This window comes from Thalassophryne amazonica, chromosome 14, assembly GCF_902500255.1.
Source record: "Thalassophryne amazonica chromosome 14, fThaAma1.1, whole genome shotgun sequence".
Lineage (NCBI taxonomy): Eukaryota > Metazoa > Chordata > Actinopteri > Batrachoidiformes > Batrachoididae > Thalassophryne > Thalassophryne amazonica.
This window is the reverse complement of record NC_047116.1, coordinates 24,584,531-24,598,874: the sequence shown is the minus strand read 5'-3', so window position 1 is coordinate 24,598,874 and position 14,344 is coordinate 24,584,531. Positions and strand designations below refer to the sequence as shown.

Below are 14,344 nucleotides of genomic sequence, written 5' to 3'. Positions count from 1 at the left end.
GAACATGTTCATTTCTACTGACAGTTGGGATCCTAGCGTCAAGCGACCAGCTATGTCGAACAAAAATCCAATGTTAAAGCTAGTGTTAGTAAGTGCTACCTAGCTAGTGTTGAGATGTAGCCTATAAAATCCATTAATCTGAAACTGGCTGAGTCATTGTCACTATTCGCTGTTCTACATTTTTACAGTAATTTAACAACACAACCTTGTTTAATTTGATGCAGCAGCACATCTGAAATAGCTTGTTGGCTAGTTATCTGATGTTAGTTTGCTACTGTGCTAACGCCAGGTCACCAGCTAATTAGTTGAAGCATGCTAACTAATGAGTTAGCATGCTTCAAGAAGTTCATGCCTTTGTAGTGGGAGCAACAAAGCACCAACTGACATCTTATAATTAGGAAATAAGTCCATGTTATTCAGTACATGTGGTGTGTACTTTAATTGGAAGGTTACAACTATTTGTATGATCATTTTTTGTAATTATTTTGGTAGTTTATGTAATAGAGTTTAACAAAAGTGATCATTTTGATAGGCTGCTACACACACACACACACACACACACACACACACACATATACAAAAACTTTATATATATATATATATATATATATATATATATAAAGTTTTTGCAGTGCGCACGCTGATTTAATTTCGATCATGGATCAAATACGTTTGGCAGGAAAGTCTGCAAATATGACCAGCATCACAATATGGAGTTAGAACAAGACGCTCAAATGACCCACAATTCATGGAGGAAATTGTACACCTTACCTTTGGTTTGGAGATTGATGATTGTATAAAAAAGCTCATTGAGGGACAAATTAATCCAGAAAAAGCCACAATTCCTGCAGCAAATTGCATAAAGACGCAACAGAGAACTTTACAGGTTAGCGTGCATGTCGACGTCATTGCATGTCCACGGAGTTACACAGTTGCAGAAGCATAAATCAGGCTTTAGGATTTTAAGGCACCACTCCGCTGCAGACTTAGAATAAAAAGTGACTCGTCCAAATGTAATATTTTTAATGCATGTAATATCTGGAGCTTATTTAAGGCAGGCGTTTATTTTTTTCAGAGAAAGTTTTGACCTGGTCATTAAATGAAGCAGGTCCACATTCAGGATTCCTCATAGATTGTTTACCACCGACTGAGGGTAACTAATCCATTTACATACATAACGGATTTTCTCTGTTTTATACTGTACATATAACAGATTTCGATTATAACAGACAAAATTCGCTGGCCCACCTGAATCCATTATATGCAAGTTTTGCTGTAGTTGTGATTGCATCATCAAGTAATTTTGTGACTTTTAGCGAAATCCAGTAGCGATTTCTGATTAGATTTTTTGACAACACTGCCTGTTCACAGAGACCACTCGGGCTTTGCGCTGAGTGAAACAATAAGGTTTGAATGAAAAACAAACCAAAAATCATTACAAATAAAAAATTCCAGCTCTGAGTCAAACTTATATCCAAACTGAAAAAAAGGCTACACTTTTTATTTTTTAAATACATTGGTGTATTTCTAAAAGTGCAAAATCCAAACTTGAACTTTCAGTTCATTTATTTATTTGTGTAAACAAACTTAAAGTCCCAAATTTAATCCCATCACAAAAAAATTTCTTTAAAAAAATGTCTACGGTGCTTTAAAAAATTTCAAAGATACAACAGAATATCATTAATAAACCTGGTAATTCAGTCATGCATGAGCACTATTAACTCATCAACATTAATTTTATTGTAAATGTCATTGTTTTGCTAATCTACAAATAATTTGATTGGAACATACAGACATATTAATGCAGGATACAGAGTGCTTATAAATACATAAATGTTGACTGCAACATGTTCAAACTTTAATTTTGAAGACATAAAGAGATTTAGAAAAAGCATCACCTGCTGAGAATTCCGCTCACAACCGGTTCGTCAGTCAGCCAGACAGTCCAAAGCCTAGGTGGCAGATGAGTCGAGGAAGAATGCCCAGTGCAAAAGTTGCCTGTGAAGTCTTCCTTTCGCTTGCACTTTCTGGCTGTGCTATGCCGCGTCTGTCTCCCTGCTATCTATAAAATTCTCCTCAGACAACCACTTCTTTTCTAATCCTTCACTCAAGGAAGCCGAGTCGTCTTCAAACGGCTCAACCAGGCAGTGACTCCTTCTCAGGCTTTTCTCTTTGTATTTTTTTTTTCTTCTTTTTACTGGCCAGGGTCATTAACTTACTTCCATGAGAAACAGGAGGTAAATAAGTCCCCCGTCTCCCCCCTGCATCCCTTTGGAAAGCTGTCACTCACCTCTGATGATGAGGCGGTGAAGGGGGGAAGCATTTAGATAATGAAGAGACACTCCTGATTGGTCAGTAGGGAACAGAGGTGCACTGCATTCATTACAAATGCGGCGAGCCCTGGTGTGGGGCAGACGTGACTGCAGTGATGCTCAGCTGAGACTGAATTCTACAGCTCATTAGTTTGCATGATCCAAAGGAAAATAAAGGGACGGAAATAAGTCATCAGTTACAGTTCATGTGCATGCGGTAAAAGTAAAGATTCATGTTGCAAGTAACATTCATCATTTGCATTGAACAATCACAAGAGCTTTACATGACTGATCGGTACAGTTTGGATACACAGTGGGGGGGGCAGGGGGGCGTGCATGGAGGAAAGTGGAAAGCTTGCGTTGCCATGGTTGCTGTGCAAGAGCAACAGTGCATCTTGGTGTCTGAGCCAAATGCCACTCTAATCTTTTTGTTGGCAAACCTTCAGCTCCTTTTTCACAGCCTCTTTCTGTCTCAGTCAGGCCTACTGCTGTCTGTCACTTCCCCGCTCCTCCAAACGTCTCATGCCAATTTGAAGTTTGCATCATTTTGTAAGGAAACGAGAGTTGTAAAGACACTGTTAGCCGGGAAACAACTAAAAAAAAAAGGGTGTCTTTCTGTTCCCCGTGACCACGACTAAACTGGAAAAAATAAGGAGAAAGAGTCGAAGTGAAAGGCATCCGAGAGCTGATGAGTGCACGCTACACACCGCAATATAAATGTGCAAGTAAATATACATGTCTGCAGAGCTGTTTTTGACAATGTATGACTTCATCCATCCATCCATTCATTTTCTGTACCTACTTACTCCAATTAAGGGTCACGGGGGGGCTGAATCCTATCCCTTCAGACATGGCTGGGTAGTTGTTCACCCTGGACATGACAGAAGTTTATCGCAGGGCCACTTTGAGAGAAACAAACACATTCAGATCTGCACATACACCTAGGGCCAATTTAAAGTTTTCAATTCACCTATTCCAATTCTTTGGATGTGGGAGGAGCACCCAGAGGGAACCCACGCAAACACAGAAAGGCCCCAGGTGGGAATTGAACCCAAGACCTTCTTGCTGTGAGGCTACAGTGCTAACCACTAATCCACCGTGCTGCCTGTGTGGCTTCAAGATATGACCTAATTATGAAGTCCTTCAAACAAATCAATCACTGATCAATATTTGCTTTGTACTTGCTGAGCTGCATACAAACAAAAAAAGATGTTTCTGAGACCACGTTTTCCTTTACTTTGACCTTTGACCAAACTACTCCAAAATCTAAATTCTTATAGACACCCGTCCAAGTACGTAATATTGCTACCATGTTTAATCCATCTCTGCTTTTTGATTGTTGAGATATACATAACGTGTATTTTCGGGCCATGTTTTCCTTGATCTTGACCTTTGCCCATATTACTAAAATATCTATCAGTCCATCCAAGTAATATTCCGTTTATTTCAATTCAATTTATTTTATTTGCATAGCACCAAATCACAACAAAGGTGCGTCAAGGTGCTTTACATGAGTGAGGTCTAACCTTACCGACCCAGAGGGGTGAAGGCCATTATAACAGTTTCAAGGTTTATACAGATTGTACAAGAATTTCTTTACAAACAGAAGAAACAGAAGAGCAACACAGAGTCCTTAACTGAAAATAAAGTAGAGTTCTCATACATACACTCTTAAAAAGGGACTGCTGTATCACATGAGAAAAAAATTGATGTAACAATTTGCATGGATTTTTTAAAGCTATTTCAACTTTCAGCTGAGTTAATGCCACAAGATTTCTCTAGTTAAGCTCAAATAACTTTAGTTATTCATTCACTCATCTTCTACCGCTCAGTCCAATTAAGGGTTGCGGGGGGCTGGAGCCAATCCCAGCAGTCATAGAGCGCGAGGTGGGGTACACCCAGGACAGGACGCCAGTCTGTCGCAGGGCCACAAATAGACAAACACAGACACACCCACACACACAAATACGGACAATTTTAAAGAGTCCAATCCACCTAACCCGCATGTCTTTGGATGTGGGAGGAAACCGGAGCACCCGGTGGAAACCCACGCAAACACGGGGAGAACATGCAAACTCCACACAGAAAGGCCACGGGAATTGAACCCACGACCTTCTCGCTGTGAGGCAACAGTGCTAACCACTAATCCACTGTGCTGCCTTAACTTTAGTTATGTTGAAAGTAATTGTTACATCACTTTTTCGTCATTGAGACAGCGGTTCATTTTTAGAGTGTAGGTGTCTGTGTCCAGCACTGGTAGGCTGCAGGGCAGAACCTCCAGTCAGTGGTCCAATATTCCCACGAAGATTGATCCATCTCTACTTCTTGATTGTTGAGATATACATAAAATGTGTATTTTTGGGCCATGTTTTCCTTGATCTTGACCTTTGCCCAAACTACTGAAATATCCAGTAGTCTCTAGATACCCATCCAAGTAAATTACCCACCAACACTGATCCATCTGTGCTTCTTGGTTGTTGGGATATACATAAAAAAGTGTATTTTCGGGCGATGTTTTCTTTGATCTTGACCTTTGCCCAAACTACTGAAATATGTAACCGTCCCCGTCTCTAGATATCATAATACAAAGTAATATATAAAATCTGGTTGGCTTTTTTTTAGCTTGTTTGTTCACACACACACACACACACACACACACACACACACACACACACACACACACACACACACACACACACACACACACACACACACACACACACACACACACACACACACACACACACCAGTGAAAACAATGCTATGGCTGCTTTACCAATGCACAGTGTACACAGTGGCGTCTGGGGCTCAGGTGGTGCAGGGGGCCCTCACTGCTTCATCCCACAGGGTAACTGTGCACGCATCGGGTTGTGACAGAATATGAGGTGTCACTGTGAAGCGGTGTGTGGGAGAGCGACGCATCATCTCTTTCTACACATGGATGTGTAAACATGCATTTCAAGACGTTCAAACACTAAAATTATATCGCATCGTTTCTCAGTAGAATGACAGCAGCAAATTCTATCCCACTGGGACAGTCGCGTTTATTTGTGGGGCTTCTTGCAAAGTTAATAAAACTCAGATGGGGTTAAGATGGGACGTGGAATCACAAGGGCATTTGAGGCCAGTGCTTCATAAAGGCGACAATAGACTGGGTCACTAAAAAGTCACGCCCTTTCTGAGTTGAACTAAACATGAAGATGGAAAATGTCTCTGTGTTTTAAATGCTCCAAAGTTCTGTCTGGATTGTGGTTTTATGTCTGTCCCCACTTCGACCACTGGAAACCCGGCCAGCTTTGGTCCAGACTGACACACAGTGTTGCCACGTCTTAAAGAATCAACAAAAAATATTTATGTCTGTGCTTTTCTGCTGCTCAGCAGCAATTTGAGCTCCAGTTCAAATAAATGTGATCAATGTTCTAAATATTGGAGAGCTAGCGTGCAGGGGTGTAGCCAGAGACTTGTTCTAGGGGAGCAGGGGTCCTCACTGTTCACTGCACATTGGATAGTGTTTTGAGCATTTCAAAAACATTGAATCTTCTTATGAATGTTTTTTTCTGAAGTATTTGGTTTAGATAGTGTTTCTAAACAGAGAAATTGATGAAGAAATTGTTTAAATTAATATTTATTGTACTTGAAACTTTTTCTGAAGATTTTTTGTGTTTTCAGACAGTGAATGATTTTTTTTAAACTACACCTATCCACTAAATATCACTATTGTCATGTTGTGAACCTTTAGAAATAGTGACATGTTTTATTTTAATGTCTTGACTGTTTTAAAACACTGAATGTTTTTCTAAAGATAAAGTTTTATGTATTACTTTGTGTATTTAAAAAACCCCAATGATTTTAGAAGACATTATTTAATTTACTATTGTTGTGCATTTTGAAACAGTGAATCATTTTCTGAAGAAGTTTTTAAATTTATTTTAGACTATTTTGAAACAATTCTCAGGTAATTGTTCAATTTATTATTCTGTTCATTTCAAAATACCAAAACATTGTCTTAACCAGTTGGATTATTTTGTGTGTGTTTTAAACACTGGCTTATTTTATAAAGAAACTGTTTCTTAATTTGTGTGTTTCAACATAAGGTGATGAGATTGTTTTAACTGAATGTTTTTGAGAATTTCAATACAGTGAATCATTCAACTGCATTCATTTTCTGAAAGAAGTGTTTCATTTAGTTTTTTGAGCATTTCAAAACAGGGATTCATTTTCTGAACCATTTCAATCATGATTTGAAGTATTTAAACGCCTCATTTCTACCATTGTGTGTTTCAGCAGAAGTTAAAACCCGAAGCCCCCTCCTCTAGCTACGCCCGTGTTACTGTTTAATATACTGAATTAACTCTGACTAAAGAGAAACTGCACACTATGTTATTATTAATACAGTGTCTTAAGGTGAAACTAATATATTCTACAGTCTGCTAATAATAAAAAAGCTTTTCTTTGTTCATTCATAATCAGACTGCTCACATTATTTCTCAAACTGCCTTCATAAAACATGATTCACTTTCCAACAGATATAAAAGCTTATCAATCACTTACAGTGTTGCAGAAAATAATTATTCCAAACAAATGATTCTTCATTCACACTAAATTAGGCCACTCACAGCCTGAAGCAATTCTGTTGGTGCTGCTTGTCACATTAATCTGTATTACAAGAGAAAATGACCCCAAAAGGGCCAGAAAAGCCCTTCTGAAGGAGCCGATAAACGAAAATAGGTTCTGAAATCAAATATTATATCTGCTTTTCTTGGAGGAGGTGCTCAGCCAGATGCATCACAATAACACATCGGAGTTAACGAGTTCAAATTCATTTTTTGCACTGAACAAATTCATTTATAGTCAGCCAACAGTGGTATGTCTTTCTGTGCATCTGTCCACTGTGCAGCCCCCATGAGAATATTTTAACAATTTCACCGCGTAAAGTAGGAAAACGTCCGAAGGCGCGTTTGGAAATGAGCCGAGGCAGCTCACACGTCATTAAAACACGAAGCAGGAGGCCTGACTTACTGTTGGCGTTGTTGTCCAGCGTGCTGGTGCGAGAGGAAGAAGATGGAAGTCCCAGTGACAGCGCGACGTTCTGTCAGCGGCACATGGCTGACAGAAGAAAGAAAACATACAGCAGCATCCGGGCTGCGCTCAGCGCCTGCCCAGCCCTGTCTGCACACTCACAACCAGGAAGCATCACTTCCACGGGGTCATCTCCATTAACGTGTGGGCCCATCACCCCCCTCCGCCCTGCGGGGCTGAGTTTTGCTCCCCACCCGTCCCACAAAAAAAGACAAAGGGGTTGCAAATGCAGAGACAAAGGTGGAGCGATTGGGGGTGGGGGGGGGGGGGGTATGCAGAAACCTTTGGGAGCAGGTTTTGATGAGTCTCTGTCTGCAGGACCAGGCTGTGAACAGATGGGATCAGTCTCCAGGGCCGCGCCGCACCATTGTCTTTAATAAACAGCTCTATACATCCTCATAATGGCTGTTGTACTCTCAGCTGCTCACTGCACAACACTCATCAGATCACCGGCCGCTCGCGCACTAGGTGAGCCACAAAATATGGCACAGAGAGCGCCGTTACTGTGCATCATTCTGACAATCAGCCTGCAGACAGCACCATAATTAAAGCCTGACTGCACGCACTGTATCAGCATTATTGACTCTTTGGCATCGAGGTCGTCTCACGAGGGCAAACGCTCTGAAGCGGATTGCAAAAATTAGACCTTTTTTTTGGCATTGAAGCTCTGATGACTGGGTGAAAAATGTCAAATCCAGCTGAATTTGCAAAAATATGATTTATATAGGTGGAACAACAACAACACTACTGCTGCTGCTATTACTAATGTTACTGCTGCCTCTGCTATTATGACTACAAATGCCACTACTACTATTGTTATTGCTACCTTTGCTGTAACAATGACAAATACTGCTACTGCTGCTAGTACTATGACAACAAATACTGCTGCTGCTCCTGCCATTATGACTACAAATATGGCAGCTTTTGCTTCTACTGCTGCTGCAATGTCTGCTGGTGCTCTATGCTGCTGCTAGTATGACTACAAATACTGTCACTGCTATTGCTACTGTGACTGCTGCTGCTATTATTGCTATTGTTGCTGCTAGTACTACTACAAATAGTGTTACTGCTACTACTGCTACCAATACTACTACAAATGCTGCTGGTGTTACTACTGCTACTACAAATACTGCTGTTACTACTACTGCTGCTACAAGTACCACTACTAGCTTACAACATGACTACTACAGCTGCTACTGCTGTTGCTACTACTACTGCTGCTATTACTACAGCTGCTACTGCTGTTGCTACTACTACTATTACTGCTGTACTTCTACTGCTGTTGCTACTATACTGCTGCTATTACTACAGCTGCTACTGCTGTTGCTACTACTACTGCTGTTACTACTACTACTGCTGTTACTACTACTACTGCTGCTATTACTACAGCTGCTACTGCTGTTGCTACTACTACTACTGCTGTTACTACTACTACTGCTGTTACTACTACTGCTGCTATTACTACAGCTGCTACTGCTGTTGCTACTATTACTGCTGTACTTCTGCTGTTGCTACTATACTGCTGCTATTACTACAGCTGCTACTGCTGTTGCTACTACTACTGCTGTTACTACTACTACTGCTGTTGCTACTACTACTGCTGTTACTACTATTACTGCTGTACTTCTGCTGTTGCTACTATACTGCTGCTATTACTACAGCTGCTACTGCTGTTGCTACTACTACTGCTGTTACTACTACTACTGCTGTTGCTACTACTACTGCTGCTATTACTACAGCTGCTACTGCTGTTGCTACTACTACTACTGCTGTTACTACTACTACTGCTGCTATTACTACAGCTGCTACTGCTCTTGCTACTACTACTACTACTACTACTGCTGCTGCTGCTGCTACTTCTCCTAATGCTATTACTCCTGTTAATACTAATAATCATCATCATCATCATCATTCGTGTGATTATTCAACAAGAACCAGAGTGTATGTCTCACTTCTCACTCTGGTCTTGCGTGTTTCTCACTGAGCTGTTTCTTTGTGGCTCAGTGTCACTGTGACACAGTGTTGTATAAAGTACCGGAAAATCACACTTAAGTAAAAGTACAGATACCCATTAAAAAATGACTTTGATAGAAGTACAAGTAACAGTAAAAGTCTTAAAGTATCTAGTATTTATTGTACTTAAGTATGACAAGTAATGTACAACTAAATGTACTCAAGTATTGAAAGTAAAAGTAGAAGTAAATATTAATAATCAAAAACGGACTGATTTTTTTTTATATATTACAAAGTTTATCTAGGCGTGTAAATGACTGGTAGTATTAGTCAAAATACTGAAAATTGTGCACATCACACAAAACACTTCAAGAAACAAGGTTTCAAAACCTAAACAAGAGTAGGCTACTCACTAGGTGTTCACAGGAAACAGTTATTTATTTCTATATGTATTTATTTATTTTCATTGTTACATGGTTTTATCTTTTCTGTTGTGTTTTGTTTCATTAGGTTCTTTTTGTCTCTTTCTCTAAAATTGTATTGTAACATTATTAGTCTATTATTATTGACTATTATTGTCTATTATGTAGACTATTATTGTTGTTGCTATTATTAATATATGAATAAAAGTAAATTTTTAAAAAAATTACAATTTGACTCTTTTACGACAACAAATGCTGAGCCATTAATTATACAGAAAACAAATCAACACAAACCTGCTGATGCGAACAGCTTAATGCTAACTTTAACATGCCGTAGACATGCTAACGGGTTAGCATCAGTCCCGTTTTTAAGTTATAAACTACATCTATCAACTGTTTCAGGAGACCATAACAGGTCGGTTTAACATAAAAATATTAAATATTACTCACAGACATATGCTCTTCAGGGTTTTAGCTGGGAAAAATTAGGATTAAGCGAAATTAAACAATGAATCCACGAATCGTAGATTGAAGCAGTGCTTCGATATGCGAATCACTGCTTCGATTGGTTCAAGGTTCAAAGAAAAGCCGTGCTGCAGAAAAGTTGATTACAGACCTGCTGCAGGTCTGTAATCAATGTAGAGAAATGATCATTTTCCTGACAAACACCCCCCAAGTGCGCAAGTGTGCAACTGCAAAAAAGCCTAACAGATATGCCTCATGACAAATCGGCCTGACTTCGTTGCAGTCACTAGTTGTCTCTGGGTGAAAACACGACTTTTTTAGTGTGTGTGTGTGTGTGTTTTTTTGTAACGAGTAACGGCATGGCGCATAGAAAATGTTTCAGAGTAGAAGTATGCAATTAACGTCGGAAATGTAGTGAAGTAAAAGTGAAAGTAAGCTGAATTAAAAAACTCAAGTAAAGTACAAAGTCTCCCAAAATGTACTTAAGTACAGTAGTGAAGTATTTTTACTTCGTTACTATACAACACTGCTGTGACATGTGGTTCTGGGTGACATTGTAACTACCTAAACTGAACCACTTGGTCCTCGACTCTTTCACCATGTTGAATTTGTATTGGCTCCAAACTGCTCAGGTTAAATACTTGAGTTTGACCTTTCAAGATTGACAAGGTCAAACAGTCACATGACCAACAAAAAGGTGATATATAATTTCAAATTAGTGTTTAATAGCTACCATAGGCGTATCTTAAAAAAAAAAAGAATCCAAATATTTGTTGGTACTTTTTACTTGTTCCACAAGTTTTCTTAAAACCAAATCACTTTCTCCACCAAGTTGACACTTTGAGATGCCATTCAGTGTGGATGTTTTGCTGATATGGTTGTCATATATTATATGTTTATATGATAGATATTATATGATTATATGTAAGCTAAAATAGGTCAAGTTTGTAGCTAAAATATACCTCACAAACACTGAAGTGATGAAGCTGTAGAAGAAGATTTTTCCCCTGAACTCTAAGATAGAATTTGCTCCTGTGTTTGCTGCTATCAACATTTTCATGCTAACATTTCATGATATGTCCTACTAAAGCCCAAGACCAAAAACACAGGCCAAAAAATCCCAAAACACTCTTTGGCCAGGCGTCCCCAAACTATTCATCGAGTAGAAGGAATGTTAGTTCTGAGATCATTTGAAGCCCTTTAGCAGCTCAAAGGGCTTTCTGTCTGCTGAAAGCCTGACCTTTGATGAATCCTACCTCATTCTTGATAAGAGCCCCTTTTTAGCCATTTAAGGTGTTTTGTCAGGGGAGGGATTTCCAGAAAGTCCCATCTTGAATGCACACTACTACGTGGGTGGTCAGAACTGCTTCTCTCTAAAAGTGTCGAGTGGCAACAGTTTCACAGGATGGGACTCACGTGCACTATATGTGCACACAAGGCATGGACCAGTTACAAAAACAAGCGACAGAAAAGCTGGGATTACAACACACACACAGAGGGAGTGTTGCTTCAGTCTGCATTCATAATGCAGTTTGACATGTTTTTTTTTTGTTTTTGTTTTTTTTAGTGTGTCTGCTTTTAACTGTGGTTTATTTATTTATTTTAACTTGCCTGTGCTTGTTGTGTACAGCGCTTTGGTTGTTGGTATGCATTTTAAAGTGCTTTATAAATAAATTGAGATTGAGATTCTCTATTTGAGTTGCATATCGAGAACCGGCTCTTTTCGGGTATTGTTAAGAATTGATTAGATCCACCAGTATCAATAGCCTTTTTGCACAATGATTCCCTTATCGGCTCTTCAGATTGGTTGTTGTTTTTGAGGGTGTTTGTTGGGAAAATGATTACAGATTACAGATTACAAATTACAGACCTGCTGCAGGGTCTGTAATCAACCGCTTCTGCAGTGCGACTCCACTTTGAAGTGTGAACCAATGAAGCAGTGCTTCCTTCCGCTGGCTCACTGGTTCTTTGATTCGCTGCTCTTCAGAAGCGGCAAGTCCGCTTCTTAACCCCTCTCAAAGCCATTAAAATATGTCAATCGTGTGGATTAAAGTCACTAACTGGTACTCTTGTCTTGTTGCAGTCAAGAAATGAGAATCGTCCTCTGTTCTACTGGCACAGCTCCAAACGCTGAGCGGCTCTCTGCTGAGACAGAGTCCAGTCGGAATTAATAACTTCAAAACTAATTGCTGCTTTAAATAAAATGACACCTCTTTCCAAACGCTGTAATACAGACAAACTACAATCGAAGAAAACGTTTTTTCCTCCCAAAGTGAGACGTCCTGTATTCTTTATGAATTACATCCTAACGTGCAGCGCAGCACAGCTGCAAGAGCTCGGCTCAGGGGTATCGAAAGACATTCATGCCAATAATGTCTGAAAGGAAATGCTTTTGACAAAACTATAGACTTTGTTTATTTCTATTTATGTCCAGAGATCAAGGATCCACCATGTAGAGATTATTTATGTCCAGAGTTTAAGGATCCAGTGACCAATTTCATATTTATTTACTTTAAGACTCAAAAAAAAAAAATGGTGTTGACATAGAAAACCTGTAAAGCCTACTTTTAGTACACAGAAAATTCACAAGAGGTATCAATAAGGGAATCGATAAGGAATTGGATCGATAAGCGGAATCGATAATGGTATTGATATTGATCAAATCTTATCAATATCATCCCTATTCTCTATACAGAGTCCCATTGTGCCACTACATCTATATATAATGCAGAAAATGGTTGTTGACTGCTATAATAATGTTTAAAATGTTGTTTCTCTGACCTTAAATGCAAAGGAGATGCCGCTTGCTACAATTTCACTTTAAAAAGGAGCATCTCCTACTTTCTCTCAGAGGCTGTGTGGACATTCTTGAAACATTTGGGGTGTTTAACATGAAACTCACATTTATCTGTAAAAGATGGATGAAATAGATTTTGCACAATGCTACCTCTATAATATTACAAATGTTTGATATTAAATCATTCTTTTGGGAAAGGAGTTGTGACTGTTTTTTTTCCCTTGTAAAATAGACCCCCCAAAAAAGAAACCCGACATTAATATGTAATTTAATCATATTTCTGTCAGGAACACTTTATTCACTGTAATAAGTTATCTTTGGCAGTGTGGCTCTGTTCTGGGATCTCGCTGCTCACCCAAACACCCCAAGGGAACAAAACGGCGCCGGCAGCAGAGACAACACAACGACAGCAAGCTGAACAACAAATAAAGAAAAACAGGAGGAGTCAGGGTGTATATGTGTGTGTTAATGAAACTTGTGGTGGATCAGCTATGCCAGCCGTGGCAGTTACATATGGTGCTCTATAAAGAATGTGCCAGTTCCAGTGGTGGGCACAGTTTGGCTAATCCGATAACAGATCATTACCGAAGCTAATGTTTTTACTATCAGATTAGCTTTTCAGATAAGTTTTAAAACCATCATCAAACCAATTATCTTCCAACAAATTTAGTTCCAATAACTTTCAGTCCAATAACTTTTTTTTTTGCTGGTAAAGTGAGCAAAGTTTAACTGTCAAAAACCCTAAAATCAAACATTTTAGTCCGGCTGTTGTGTGTTTGTAGCAGACTAGCTGCCTGTCACTTGCTGATGATGTCATCATTAAGTGCAAAATGTGATTGGCCAGTCAACGCAGGGAGCATTGTGGGTAGTGTAGTTCAGGTTCACTTGGACGTTACAGTAAGTGAGTCCGCTAGAGACACACAAAAAGGAATAATTTTAACATTATTTTATTTCTTTGTGGCTGTAAATTAATCGCCAAGACTCGGTGGGGGAGAGGAGCTCTCACGGCGCAGCTTTGTACAGAGGGACTTTTCTTCACATTTAGACACTGTTTTGGATTTTTAAAAAAGGACGCTTTATGTGGATAATTTATTCAGATGAATCCCACTGAAACTAACAGGTAAGACTTTATACTTACTACGTGTATTTTACTCTGCCAATCAATGAGTTAATGGTTGCATTTCAGTTGTTTAAGCCGCAGGGTTCAAAGCATGCGAAAAAACCGCGGCAGCTTTTAGTTCGTAAATGACGGTGTATCTAATATCGAGATAAACTGTGACTTCTGTGTTTTACTGCTTTTGAAAGATGATGACAGT

General features: G+C 39.3%; 1 protein-coding gene across 2 annotated transcripts in view; it reads right to left on the bottom strand.

The window, feature by feature from the left end:
* Positions 1-14,344, bottom strand: part of mid1 (midline 1) — a 96,960-nt gene that overhangs the window by 64,649 nt on the left and 17,967 nt on the right. Inside the window, exon 1 of one of the 2 annotated variants that reach the window (XM_034186443.1) lies at positions 1,899-2,242. The exons of the other annotated variant lie outside the window; for it this stretch is intronic. The gene's annotated coding sequence lies outside the window, so the exon portion shown is untranslated. Of the gene's footprint in view, positions 1-1,898; positions 2,243-14,344 lie in introns of those variants that run through there. 2 annotated transcript variants of the gene reach the window in all.